The sequence below is a fragment of the Leptonotus elevatus genome, chromosome 1, assembly GCF_054856555.1.
Source record: "Leptonotus elevatus isolate MCC_2025b chromosome 1, RoL_Lele_1.0, whole genome shotgun sequence".
Classification (NCBI taxonomy): Eukaryota; Metazoa; Chordata; class Actinopteri; order Syngnathiformes; family Syngnathidae; genus Leptonotus; species Leptonotus elevatus.
Window position 1 is genome coordinate 48,849,412 of NC_141239.1, and position 10,000 is coordinate 48,859,411.

The 10,000-nt window shown below is 46.5% G+C and overlaps 30 non-coding genes and 2 pseudogenes across 30 annotated transcripts in view; all 32 read right to left on the bottom strand.

Annotated features, from left to right (window-relative positions):
- The window catches only part of LOC147183923 (5S ribosomal RNA), a 119-nt gene extending 17 nt beyond the window's left edge, over positions 1-102 (bottom strand). Inside the window, exon 1 of the ribosomal RNA XR_015090842.1 lies at positions 1-102. This exon is cut by the window's left edge and continues 17 nt beyond it. This is a non-coding gene — a ribosomal RNA (5S ribosomal RNA).
- Positions 103-298: 196 nt separating this feature from the next.
- On the bottom strand, positions 299-427 carry LOC147183924 (5S ribosomal RNA; annotated as a pseudogene).
- Positions 428-622: 195 nt separating this feature from the next.
- On the bottom strand, positions 623-741 carry LOC147183925 (5S ribosomal RNA). The gene has a single exon (XR_015091328.1). It is a non-coding gene; the product is annotated as a 5S ribosomal RNA (ribosomal RNA).
- Positions 742-939: 198 nt separating this feature from the next.
- LOC147183926 (5S ribosomal RNA) lies at positions 940-1,058 on the bottom strand. Its single transcript, XR_015090849.1, has one exon. It is a non-coding gene; the product is annotated as a 5S ribosomal RNA (ribosomal RNA).
- A 196-nt stretch (positions 1,059-1,254) lies between these two features.
- Positions 1,255-1,373, bottom strand: LOC147183927 (5S ribosomal RNA). The gene has a single exon (XR_015092091.1). It is a non-coding gene; the product is annotated as a 5S ribosomal RNA (ribosomal RNA).
- A 195-nt stretch (positions 1,374-1,568) lies between these two features.
- On the bottom strand, positions 1,569-1,687 carry LOC147183928 (5S ribosomal RNA). Its single transcript, XR_015091329.1, has one exon. It is a non-coding gene; the product is annotated as a 5S ribosomal RNA (ribosomal RNA).
- A 199-nt stretch (positions 1,688-1,886) lies between these two features.
- On the bottom strand, positions 1,887-2,005 carry LOC147183929 (5S ribosomal RNA). Its single transcript, XR_015090850.1, has one exon. It is a non-coding gene; the product is annotated as a 5S ribosomal RNA (ribosomal RNA).
- Positions 2,006-2,202: 197 nt separating this feature from the next.
- LOC147183930 (5S ribosomal RNA) lies at positions 2,203-2,321 on the bottom strand. The gene has a single exon (XR_015090739.1). It is a non-coding gene; the product is annotated as a 5S ribosomal RNA (ribosomal RNA).
- Positions 2,322-2,515: 194 nt separating this feature from the next.
- Positions 2,516-2,634, bottom strand: LOC147183931 (5S ribosomal RNA). The gene has a single exon (XR_015091990.1). It is a non-coding gene; the product is annotated as a 5S ribosomal RNA (ribosomal RNA).
- A 198-nt stretch (positions 2,635-2,832) lies between these two features.
- On the bottom strand, positions 2,833-2,951 carry LOC147183932 (5S ribosomal RNA). The gene has a single exon (XR_015090851.1). It is a non-coding gene; the product is annotated as a 5S ribosomal RNA (ribosomal RNA).
- A 192-nt stretch (positions 2,952-3,143) lies between these two features.
- LOC147183933 (5S ribosomal RNA) lies at positions 3,144-3,262 on the bottom strand. Its single transcript, XR_015090852.1, has one exon. It is a non-coding gene; the product is annotated as a 5S ribosomal RNA (ribosomal RNA).
- Positions 3,263-3,458: 196 nt separating this feature from the next.
- LOC147183934 (5S ribosomal RNA) lies at positions 3,459-3,577 on the bottom strand. The gene has a single exon (XR_015090853.1). It is a non-coding gene; the product is annotated as a 5S ribosomal RNA (ribosomal RNA).
- A 195-nt stretch (positions 3,578-3,772) lies between these two features.
- On the bottom strand, positions 3,773-3,891 carry LOC147183935 (5S ribosomal RNA). The gene has a single exon (XR_015091330.1). It is a non-coding gene; the product is annotated as a 5S ribosomal RNA (ribosomal RNA).
- Positions 3,892-4,088: 197 nt separating this feature from the next.
- On the bottom strand, positions 4,089-4,207 carry LOC147183936 (5S ribosomal RNA). The gene has a single exon (XR_015090855.1). It is a non-coding gene; the product is annotated as a 5S ribosomal RNA (ribosomal RNA).
- A 195-nt stretch (positions 4,208-4,402) lies between these two features.
- LOC147183937 (5S ribosomal RNA) lies at positions 4,403-4,521 on the bottom strand. Its single transcript, XR_015091331.1, has one exon. It is a non-coding gene; the product is annotated as a 5S ribosomal RNA (ribosomal RNA).
- A 196-nt stretch (positions 4,522-4,717) lies between these two features.
- Positions 4,718-4,836, bottom strand: LOC147183938 (5S ribosomal RNA). The gene has a single exon (XR_015091933.1). It is a non-coding gene; the product is annotated as a 5S ribosomal RNA (ribosomal RNA).
- Positions 4,837-5,032: 196 nt separating this feature from the next.
- LOC147183939 (5S ribosomal RNA) lies at positions 5,033-5,151 on the bottom strand. Its single transcript, XR_015090856.1, has one exon. It is a non-coding gene; the product is annotated as a 5S ribosomal RNA (ribosomal RNA).
- Positions 5,152-5,346: 195 nt separating this feature from the next.
- On the bottom strand, positions 5,347-5,465 carry LOC147183940 (5S ribosomal RNA). Its single transcript, XR_015090858.1, has one exon. It is a non-coding gene; the product is annotated as a 5S ribosomal RNA (ribosomal RNA).
- Positions 5,466-5,660: 195 nt separating this feature from the next.
- On the bottom strand, positions 5,661-5,779 carry LOC147183941 (5S ribosomal RNA). Its single transcript, XR_015091673.1, has one exon. It is a non-coding gene; the product is annotated as a 5S ribosomal RNA (ribosomal RNA).
- A 196-nt stretch (positions 5,780-5,975) lies between these two features.
- Positions 5,976-6,094, bottom strand: LOC147183942 (5S ribosomal RNA). Its single transcript, XR_015090859.1, has one exon. It is a non-coding gene; the product is annotated as a 5S ribosomal RNA (ribosomal RNA).
- Positions 6,095-6,292: 198 nt separating this feature from the next.
- Positions 6,293-6,411, bottom strand: LOC147183943 (5S ribosomal RNA). The gene has a single exon (XR_015090860.1). It is a non-coding gene; the product is annotated as a 5S ribosomal RNA (ribosomal RNA).
- A 196-nt stretch (positions 6,412-6,607) lies between these two features.
- LOC147183944 (5S ribosomal RNA) lies at positions 6,608-6,726 on the bottom strand. Its single transcript, XR_015091596.1, has one exon. It is a non-coding gene; the product is annotated as a 5S ribosomal RNA (ribosomal RNA).
- A 196-nt stretch (positions 6,727-6,922) lies between these two features.
- Positions 6,923-7,041, bottom strand: LOC147183945 (5S ribosomal RNA). The gene has a single exon (XR_015091762.1). It is a non-coding gene; the product is annotated as a 5S ribosomal RNA (ribosomal RNA).
- A 197-nt stretch (positions 7,042-7,238) lies between these two features.
- Positions 7,239-7,357, bottom strand: LOC147183946 (5S ribosomal RNA). The gene has a single exon (XR_015090865.1). It is a non-coding gene; the product is annotated as a 5S ribosomal RNA (ribosomal RNA).
- Positions 7,358-7,554: 197 nt separating this feature from the next.
- LOC147183947 (5S ribosomal RNA) lies at positions 7,555-7,673 on the bottom strand. The gene has a single exon (XR_015090867.1). It is a non-coding gene; the product is annotated as a 5S ribosomal RNA (ribosomal RNA).
- Positions 7,674-7,870: 197 nt separating this feature from the next.
- Positions 7,871-7,989, bottom strand: LOC147183948 (5S ribosomal RNA). The gene has a single exon (XR_015090868.1). It is a non-coding gene; the product is annotated as a 5S ribosomal RNA (ribosomal RNA).
- A 197-nt stretch (positions 7,990-8,186) lies between these two features.
- On the bottom strand, positions 8,187-8,305 carry LOC147183949 (5S ribosomal RNA). Its single transcript, XR_015090869.1, has one exon. It is a non-coding gene; the product is annotated as a 5S ribosomal RNA (ribosomal RNA).
- Positions 8,306-8,503: 198 nt separating this feature from the next.
- LOC147183950 (5S ribosomal RNA) lies at positions 8,504-8,622 on the bottom strand. The gene has a single exon (XR_015090871.1). It is a non-coding gene; the product is annotated as a 5S ribosomal RNA (ribosomal RNA).
- Positions 8,623-8,818: 196 nt separating this feature from the next.
- LOC147183951 (5S ribosomal RNA) lies at positions 8,819-8,947 on the bottom strand (annotated as a pseudogene).
- A 196-nt stretch (positions 8,948-9,143) lies between these two features.
- LOC147183952 (5S ribosomal RNA) lies at positions 9,144-9,262 on the bottom strand. Its single transcript, XR_015090882.1, has one exon. It is a non-coding gene; the product is annotated as a 5S ribosomal RNA (ribosomal RNA).
- A 196-nt stretch (positions 9,263-9,458) lies between these two features.
- LOC147183953 (5S ribosomal RNA) lies at positions 9,459-9,577 on the bottom strand. Its single transcript, XR_015091832.1, has one exon. It is a non-coding gene; the product is annotated as a 5S ribosomal RNA (ribosomal RNA).
- A 196-nt stretch (positions 9,578-9,773) lies between these two features.
- LOC147183954 (5S ribosomal RNA) lies at positions 9,774-9,892 on the bottom strand. Its single transcript, XR_015091900.1, has one exon. It is a non-coding gene; the product is annotated as a 5S ribosomal RNA (ribosomal RNA).
- Positions 9,893-10,000: the final 108 nt, after the last annotated feature.

The following is a 10,000-nucleotide window of genomic DNA, read 5'->3' on the forward strand; positions in this document are numbered from 1 at the left end:
ATTCCCAGGCGGTCTCCCATCCAAGTACTAACCAGGCCCGACCCTGCTTAGCTTCCGAGATCGGACGAGATCGGGCGTTCTCAGGGTAGTATGGCCGTAAGCCGAGAAAAAGCCCACAGTTGACTCTTTTAAAGATTACACTCGTCCCAACTTGGGGTGGAAAAAGCATTTTGACAGCATTTTCAGCTCTCATCCTGTCAGTTTAGCGTGTGGCTGTCTGCTAGCAAGTAGCTAGCAAACTGGAATTATTTTGTGAAAGTTTACTTTTGCGACGGAGGTGCAAAAAAAAAAAAAAAAAAGCTTACAGCACCTGGTATTCCCAGGCGGTCTCCCATCCAAGTACTAACCAGGCCCGACCCTGCTTAGCTTCCGAGATCGGACGAGATCGGGCGAGATCGGGCGTTCTCAGGGTAGTATGGCCGTAAGCCGAGAAAAAGCCCACAGTTGACTCTTTTAAAGATTACACTCGTCCCAACTTGGGGTAGAAAAAGCATTTTGACAGCATTTTCAGCTCTCATCCTGTCAGTTTAGCGTGTGGCTGTCTGCTAGCAAGTAGCTAGCAAACTGGAATTATTTTGTGAAAGTTTACTTTTGCGACGGAGGTGCAAAAAAAAAAAAAAAATGCTTACAGCACCTGGTATTCCCAGGCGGTCTCCCATCCAAGTACTAACCAGGCCCGACCCTGCTTAGCTTCCGAGATCGGACGAGATCGGGCGTTCTCAGGGTAGTATGGCCGTAAGCCGAGAAAAAGCCCACAGTTGACTCTTTTAAAGATTACACTCGTCCCAACTTGGGGTGGAAAAAGCATTTTGACATTATTTTCAGCTCTCATCCTGTCAGTTTAGCGTGTGGCTGTCTGCTAGCAAGTAGCTAGCAAACTGGAATTATTTTGTGAAAGTTTACTTTTGCGACGGAGGTGCAAAAAAAAAACAAAAAAATAGCTTACAGCACCTGGTATTCCCAGGCGGTCTCCCATCCAAGTACTAACCAGGCCCGACCCTGCTTAGCTTCCGAGATCGGACGAGATCGGGCGTTCTCAGGGTAGTATGGCCGTAAGCCGAGAAAAAGCCCACAGTTGACTCTTTTAAAGATTACACTCGTCCCAACTTGGGGTGGAAAAAGCATTTTGACAGCATTTTCAGCTCTCATCCTGTCAGTTTAGCGTGTTGCTGTCTGCTAGCAAGTAGCTAGCAAACTGGAATTATTTTGTGAAAGTTTACTTTTGCGACGGAGGTGCAAAAAAAAAAAAAAAAAAGCTTACAGCACCTGGTATTTCCAGGCGGTCTCCCATCCAAGTACTAACCAGGCCCGACCCTGCTTAGCTTCCGAGATCGAACGAGATCGGGCGTTCTCAGGGTAGTATGGCCGTAAGCCGAGAAAAAGCCCACAGTTGACTCTTTTAAAGATTACACTCGTCCCAACTTGGGGTGGAAAAAGCATTTTGACAGCATTTTCAGCTCTCATCCTGTCAGTTTAGCGTGTGGCTGTCTGCTAGCAAGTAGCTAGCAAACTGGAATTATTTTGTGAAAGTTTACTTTTGCGACGGAGGTGCAAAAAAAAAAAAAAAATGCTTACAGCACCTGGTATTCCCAGGCGGTCTCCCATCCAAGTACTAACCAGGCCCGACCCTGCTTAGCTTCCGAGATCGGACGAGATCGGGCGTTCTCAGGGTAGTATGGCCGTAAGCCGAGAAAAAGCCCACAGTTGACTCTTTTAAAGATTACACTCGTCCCAACTTGGGGTGGAAAAAGCATTTTGAATGCATTTTCAGCTCTCATCCTGTCAGCTTAGCGTGTGGCTGTCTAATAGCAAGTAGCTAGCAAACTGGAATTATTTTGTGAAAGTTTACTTTTGCGACGGAGGTGCAAAAAAAAAACAAAAAAAAAAGCTTACAGCACCTGGTATTCCCAGGCGGTCTCCCATCCAAGTACTAACCAGGCCCGACCCTGCTTAGCTTCCGAGATCGGACGAGATCGGGCGTTCTCAGGGTAGTATGGCCGTAAGCCGAGAAAAAGCCCACAGTTGACTCTTTTAAAGATTACACTCGTCCCAACTTGGGGTGGAAAAAGCATTTTGAATGCATTTTCAGCTCTCATCCTGTCAGCTTAGCGTGTGGCTGTCTAATAGCAAGTAGCTAGCAAACTGGAATTATTTTGTGAAAGTTTACTTTTGCGACGGAGGTGCAAAAAAAAAAAAAAAAAAAGCTTACAGCACCTGGTATTCCCAGGCGGTCTCCCATCCAAGTACTAACCAGGCCCAACCCTGCTTAGCTTCCGAGATCGGACGAGATCGGGCGTTCTCAGGGTAGTATGGCCGTAAGCCGAGAAAAAGCCCACAGTTGACTCTTTTAAAGATTACACTCGTCCCAACTTGGGGTGGAAAAAGCATTTTGACAGCATTTTCAGCTCTCATCCTGTCAGTTTAGCGTGTGGCTGTCTGCTAGCAAGTAGCTAGCAAACTGGAATTATTTTGTGAAAGTTTACTTTTGCGACGGAGGTGCAAAAAAAAAAAAAAAAGCTTACAGCACCTGGTATTCCCAGGCGGTCTCCCATCCAAGTACTAACCAGGCCCGACCCTGCTTAGTTTCCGAGATCGGACGAGATCGGGCGTTCTCAGGGTAGTATGGCCGTAAGCCGAGAAAAAGCCCACAGTTGACTCTTTTAAAGATTACACTCGTCCCAACTTGGGGTGGAAAAAGCATTTTGACAGCATTTTCAGCTCTCATCCTGTCAGTTTAGCGTGTGGCTGTCTGCTAGCAAGTAGCTAGCAAACTGGAATTATTTTGTGAAAGTTTACTTTTGCGACGGAGGTGCAAAAAAAAAAAAAAAAAATAGCTTACAGCACCTGGTATTCCCAGGCGGTCTCCCATCCAAGTACTAACCAGGCCCGACCCTGCTTAGCTTCCGAGATCGGACGAGATCGGGCGTTCTCAGGGTAGTATGGCCGTAAGCCGAGAAAAAGCCCACAACTCTTTTAAAGATTACACTCGTCCCAACTTGGGGTGGAAAAAGCATTTTGACAGCATTTTCAGCTCTCATCCTGTCAGTTTAGCGTGTGGCTGTCTGCTAGCAAGTAGCTAGCAAACTGGAATTATTTTGTGAAAGTTTACTTTTGCGACGGAGGTGCAAAAAAAAAAAAAAAAAAGCTTACAGCACCTGGTATTCCCAGGCGGTCTCCCATCCAAGTACTAACCAGGCCCGACCCTGCTTAGCTTCCGAGATCGGACGAGATCGGGCGTTCTCAGGGTAGTATGGCCGTAAGCCTAGAAAAAGCCCACAGTTGACTCTTTTAAAGATTACACTCGTCCCAACTTGGGGTGGAAAAAGCATTTTGACAGCATTTTCAGCTCTCATCCTGTCAGCTTAGCGTGTGGCTGTCTAATAGCAAGTAGCTAGCAAACTGGAATTATTTTGTGAAAGTTTACTTTTGCGACGGAGGTGAAAAAAAAAAAAAAAAAAAGCTTACAGCACCTGGTATTCCCAGGCGGTCTCCCATCCAAGTACTAACCAGGCCCGACCCTGCTTAGCTTCCGAGATCGGACGAGATCGGGCGTTCTCAGGGTAGTATGGCCGTAAGCCGAGAAAAAGCCCACAGTTGACTCTTTTAAAGATTACACTCGTCCCAACTTGGGGTGGAAAAAGCATTTTGACAGCATTTTCAGCTCTCATCCTGTCAGTTTAGCGTGTGGCTGTCTGCTAGCAAGTAGCTAGCAAACTGGAATTATTTTGTGAAAGTTTACTTTTGCGACGGAGGTGCAAAAAAAAAAAAAAAATGCTTACAGCACCTGGTATTCCCAGGCGGTCTCCCATCCAAGTACTAACCAGGCCCGACCCTGCTTAGCTTCCGAGATCGGACGAGATCGGGCGTTCTCAGGGTAGTATGGCCGTAAGCCGAGAAAAAGCCCACAGTTGACTCTTTTAAAGATTACACTCGTCCCAACTTGGGGTGGAAAAAGCATTTTGAATGCATTTTCAGCTCTCATCCTGTCAGCTTAGCGTGTGGCTGTCTAATAGCAAGTAGCTAGCAAACTGGAATTATTTTGTGAAAGTTTACTTTTGCGACGGAGGTGCAAAAAAAAAAAAAAAAAAAGCTTACAGCACCTGGTATTCCCAGGCGGTCTCCCATCCAAGTACTAACCAGGCCCGACCCTGCTTAGCTTCCGAGATCGGACGAGATCGGGCGTTCTCAGGGTAGTATGGCCGTAAGCCGAGAAAAAGCCCACAGTTGACTCTTTTAAAGATTACACTCGTCCCAACTTGGGGTGGAAAAAGCATTTTGACAGCATTTTCAGCTCTCATCCTGTCAGTTTAGCGTGTGGCTGTCTGCTAGCAAGTAGCTAGCAAACTGGAATTATTTTGTGAAAGTTTACTTTTGCGACGGAGGTGCAAAAAAAAAAAAAAAATGCTTACAGCACCTGGTATTCCCAGGCGGTCTCCCATCCAAGTACTAACCAGGCCCGACCCTGCTTAGCTTCCGAGATCGGACGAGATCGGGCGTTCTCAGGGTAGTATGGCCGTAAGCCGAGAAAAAGCCCACAGTTGACTCTTTTAAAGATTACACTCGTCCCAGATTGGGGTGGAAAAAGCATTTTGACAGCATTTTCAGCTCTCATCCTGTCAGTTTAGCGTGTTGCTGTCTGCTAGCAAGTAGCTAGCAAACTGGAATTATTTTGTGAAAGTTTACTTTTGCGACGGAGGTGCAAAAAAAAAAAAAAAAAAGCTTACAGCACCTGGTATTTCCAGGCGGTCTCCCATCCAAGTACTAACCAGGCCCGACCCTGCTTAGCTTCCGAGATCGGACGAGATCGGGCGTTCTCAGGGTAGTATGGCCGTAAGCCGAGAAAAAGCCCACAGTTGACTCTTTTAAAGATTACACTCGTCCCAACTTGGGGTGGAAAAAGCATTTTGACAGCATTTTCAGCTCTCATCCTGTCAGTTTAGCGTGTGGCTGTCTGCTAGCAAGTAGCTAGCAAACTGGAATTATTTTGTGAAAGTTTACTTTTGCGACGGAGGTGCAAAAAAAAAAAAAAAAAAGCTTACAGCACCTGGTATTCCCAGGCGGTCTCCCATCCAAGTACTAACCAGGCCCGACCCTGCTTAGCTTCCGAGATCGGACGAGATCGGGCGTTCTCAGGGTAGTATGGCCGTAAGCCGAGAAGAAGCCCACAGTTGACTCTTTTAAAGATTACACTCGTCCCAGATTGGGGTGGAGAAAGCATTTTGACAGCATTTTCAGCTCTCATCCTGTCAGTTTAGCGTGTGGCTGTCTGCTAGCAAGTAGCTAGCAAACTGGAATTATTTTGTGAAAGTTTACTTTTGCGACGGAGGTGCAAAAAAAAAAAAAAAAAGCTTACAGCACCTGGTATTCCCAGGCGGTCTCCCATCCAAGTACTAACCAGGCCCGACCCTGCTTAGCTTCCGAGATCGGACGAGATCGGGCGTTCTCAGGGTAGTATGGCCGTAAGCCTAGAAAAAGCCCACAGTTGACTCTTTTAAAGATTACACTCGTCCCAACTTGGGGTGGAAAAAGCATTTTGACAGCATTTTCAGCTCTCATCCTGTCAGTTTAGCGTGTGGCTGTCTGCTAGCAAGTAGCTAGCAAACTGGAATTATTTTGTGAAAGTTTACTTTTGCGACGGAGGTGCAAAAAAAAAAAAAAAATGCTTACAGCACCTGGTATTCCCAGGCGGTCTCCCATCCAAGTACTAACCAGGCCCGACCCTGCTTAGCTTCCGAGATCGGACGAGATCGGGCGTTCTCAAGGTAGTATGGCCGTAAGCCGGGAAAAAGCCCACAGTTGACTCTTTTAAAGATTACACTCGTCCCAGATTGGGGTGGAAAAAGCATTTTGACAGCATTTTCAGCTCTCATCCTGTCAGTTTAGCGTGTGGCTGTCTAATAGCAAGTAGCTAGCAAACTGGAATTATTTTGTGAAAGTTTACTTTTGCGACGGAGGTGCAAAAAAAAAAAAAAAAAAGCTTACAGCACCTGGTATTCCCAGGCGGTCTCCCATCCAAGTACTAACCAGGCCCGACCCTGCTTAGCTTCCGAGATCGGACGAGATCGGGCGTTCTCAGGGTAGTATGGCCGTAAGCCGAGAAAAAGCCCACAGTTGACTCTTTTAAAGATTACACTCGTCCCAACTTGGGGTGGAAAAAGCATTTTGACATTATTTTCAGCTCTCATCCTGTCAGTTTAGCGTGTGGCTGTCTGCTAGCAAGTAGCTAGCAAACTGGAATTATTTTGTGAAAGTTTACTTTTGCGACGGAGGTGCAAAAAAAAAACAAAAAAATAGCTTACAGCACCTGGTATTCCCAGGCGGTCTCCCATCCAAGTACTAACCAGGCCCGACCCTGCTTAGCTTCCGAGATCGGACGAGATCGGGCGTTCTCAGGGTAGTATGGCCGTAAGCCGAGAAAAAGCCCACAGTTGACTCTTTTAAAGATTACACTCGTCCCAACTTGGGGTGGAAAAAGCATTTTGACAGCATTTTCAGCTCTCATCCTGTCAGTTTAGCGTGTGGCTGTCTGCTAGCAAGTAGCTAGCAAACTGGAATTATTTTGTGAAAGTTTACTTTTGCGACGGAGGTGCAAAAAAAAAAAAAAAAAAGCTCACAGCACCTGGTATTCCCAGGCGGTCTCCCATCCAAGTACTAACCAGGCCCGACCCTGCTTAGCTTCCGAGATCGGACGAGATCGGGCGTTCTCAGGGTAGTATGGCCGTAAGCCGAGAAAAAGCCCACAGTTGACTCTTTTAAAGATTACACTCGTCCCAGATTGGGGTGGAAAAAGCATTTTGACAGCATTTTCAGCTCTCATCCTGTCAGTTTAGCGTGTGGCTGTCTGCTAGCAAGTAGCTAGCAAACTGGAATTATTTTGTGAAAGTTTACTTTTGCGACGGAGGTGCAAAAAAAAAAAAAAAAATGCTTACAGCACCTGGTATTCCCAGGCGGTCTCCCATCCAAGTACTAACCAGGCCCGACCCTGCTTAGCTTCCGAGATCGGACGAGATCGGGCATTCTCAGGGTAGTATGGCCGTAAGCCGAGAAAAAGCCCACAGTTGACTCTTTTAAAGATTACACTCGTCCCAGATTGGGGTGGAAAAAGCATTTTGAATGCATTTTCAGCTCTCATCCTGTCAGCTTAGCGTGTGGCTGTCTAATAGCAAGTAGCTAGCAAACTGGAATTATTTTGTGAAAGTTTACTTTTGCGACGGAGGTGCAAAAAAAAAAAAAAAAAAAGCTTACAGCACCTGGTATTCCCAGGCGGTCTCCCATCCAAGTACTAACCAGGCCCGACCCTGCTTAGCTTCCGAGATCGGACGAGATCGGGCGTTCTCAGGGTAGTATGGCCGTAAGCCAAGAAAAAGCCCACAGTTGACTCTTTTAAAGATTACACTCGTCCCAGATTGGGGTGGAAAAAGCATTTTGACAGCATTTTCAGCTCTCATCCTGTCAGTTTAGCGTGTTGCTGTCTGCTAGCAAGTAGCTAGCAAACTGGAATTATTTTGTGAAAGTTTACTTTTGCGACGGAGGTGCAAAAAAAAAAAAAAAAAAAGCTTACAGCACCTGGTATTCCCAGGCGGTCTCCCATCCAAGTACTAACCAGGCCCGACCCTGCTTAGCTTCCGAGATCGGACGAGATCGGGCGTTCTCAGGGTAGTATGGCCGTAAGCCGAGAAAAAGCCCACAGTTGACTCTTTTAAAGATTACACTCGTCCCAACTTGGGGTGGAAAAAGCATTTTGACAGCATTTTCAGCTCTCATCCTGTCAGTTTAGCGTGTGGCTGTCTGCTAGCAAGTAGCTAGCAAACTGGAATTATTTTGTGAAAGTTTACTTTTGCGACGGAGGTGCAAAAAAAAAAAAAAAAAAAGCTTACAGCACCTGGTATTCCCAGGCGGTCTCCCATCCAAGTACTAACCAGGCCCGACCCTGCTTAGCTTCCGAGATCGGACGAGATCGGGCGTTCTCAGGGTAGTATGGCCGTAAGCCGAGAAAAAGCCCACAGTTGACTCTTTTAAAGATTACACTCGTCCCAACTTGGGGTGGAAAAAGCATTTTGACAGCATTTTCAGCTCTCATCCTGTCAGTTTAGCGTGTGGCTGTCTGCTAGCAAGTAGCTAGCAAACTGGAATTATTTTGTGAAAGTTTACTTTTGCGACGGAGGTGCAAAAAAAAAAAAAAAAAAAGCTTACAGCACCTGGTATTCCCAGGCGGTCTCCCATCCAAGTACTAACCAGGCCCGACCCTGCTTAGCTTCCGAGATCGGACGAGATCGGGCGTTCTCAGGGTAGTATGGCCGTAAGCCGAGAAAAAGCCCACAGTTGACTCTTTTAAAGATTACACTCGTCCCAACTTGGGGTGGAAAAAGCATTTTGACAGCATTTTCAGCTCTCATCCTGTCAGTTTAGCGTGTGGCTGTCTGCTAGCAAGTAGCTAGCAAACTGGAATTATTTTGTGAAAGTTTACTTTTGCGACGGAGGTGCAAAAAAAAAACAAAAAAATAGCTTACAGCACCTGGTATTCCCAGGCGGTCTCCCATCCAAGTACTAACCAGGCCCGACCCTGCTTAGCTTCCGAGATCGGACGAGATCGGGCGTTCTCAGGGTAGTATGGCCGTAAGCCGAGAAAAAGCCCACAGTTGACTCTTTTAAAGATTACACTCGTCCCAACTTGGGGTGGAAAAAGCATTTTGACAGCATTTTCAGCTCTCATCCTGTCAGTTTAGCGTGTGGCTGTCTGCTAGCAAGTAGCTAGCAAACTGGAATTATTTTGTGAAAGTTTACTTTTGCGACGGAGGTGCAAAAAAAAAAAAAAAAAAGCTTACAGCACCTGGTATTCCCAGGCGGTCTCCCATCCAAGTACTAACCAGGCCCGACCCTGCTTAGCTTCCGAGATCGGACGAGATCGGGCGAGATCGGGCGTTCTCAGGGTAGTATGGCCGTAAGCCGAGAAAAAGCCCACAGTTGACTCTTTTAAAGATTACACTCGTCCCAACTTGGGGTGGAAAAAGCATTTTGACAGCATTTTCAGCTCTCATCCTGTCAGTTTAGCGTGTGGCTGTCTAATAGCAAGTAGCTAGCAAACTGGAATTATTTTGTGAAAGTTTACTTTTGCGACGGAGGTGCAAAAAAAAAAAAAAAAAAGCTTACAGCACCTGGTATTCCCAGGCGGTCTCCCATCCAAGTACTAACCAGGCCCGACCCTGCTTAGCTTCCGAGATCGGACGAGATCGGGCGTTCTCAGGGTAGTATGGCCGTAAGCCGAGAAAAAGCCCACAGTTGACTCTTTTAAAGATTACACTCGTCCCAGATTGGGGTGGAAAAAGCATTTTGACAGCATTTTCAGCTCTCATCCTGTCAGTTTAGCGTGTTGCTGTCTGCTAGCAAGTAGCTAGCAAACTGGAATTATTTTGTGAAAGTTTACTTTTGCGACGGAGGTGCAAAAAAAAAAAAAAAAAAGCTTACAGCACCTGGTATTCCCAGGCGGTCTCCCATCCAAGTACTAACCAGGCCCGACCCTGCTTAGCTTCCAAGATCGGACGAGATCGGGCGTTCTCAGGGTAGTATGGCCGTAAGCCGAGAAAAAGCCCACAGTTGACTCTTTTAAAGATTACACTCGTCCCAACTTGGGGTGGAAAAAGCATTTTGACAGCATTTTCAGCTCTCATCCTGTCAGTTTAGCGTGTGGCTGTCTGCTAGCAAGTAGCTAGCAAACTGGAATTATTTTGTGAAAGTTTACTTTTGCGACGGAGGTGCAAAAAAAAAAAAAAAAAAGCTTACAGCACCTGGTATTCCCAGGCGGTCTCCCATCCAAGTACTAACCAGGCCCGACCCTGCTTAGCTTCCGAGATCGGACGAGATCGGGCGTTCTCAGGGTAGTATGGCAGTAAGCCGAGAAAAAGCCCACAGTTGACTCTTTTAAAGATTACACTCGTCCCAACTTGGGGTGGAAAAAGCATTTTGACAGCATTTTCAGCTCTCATCCTGTCAGTTTAGCGTG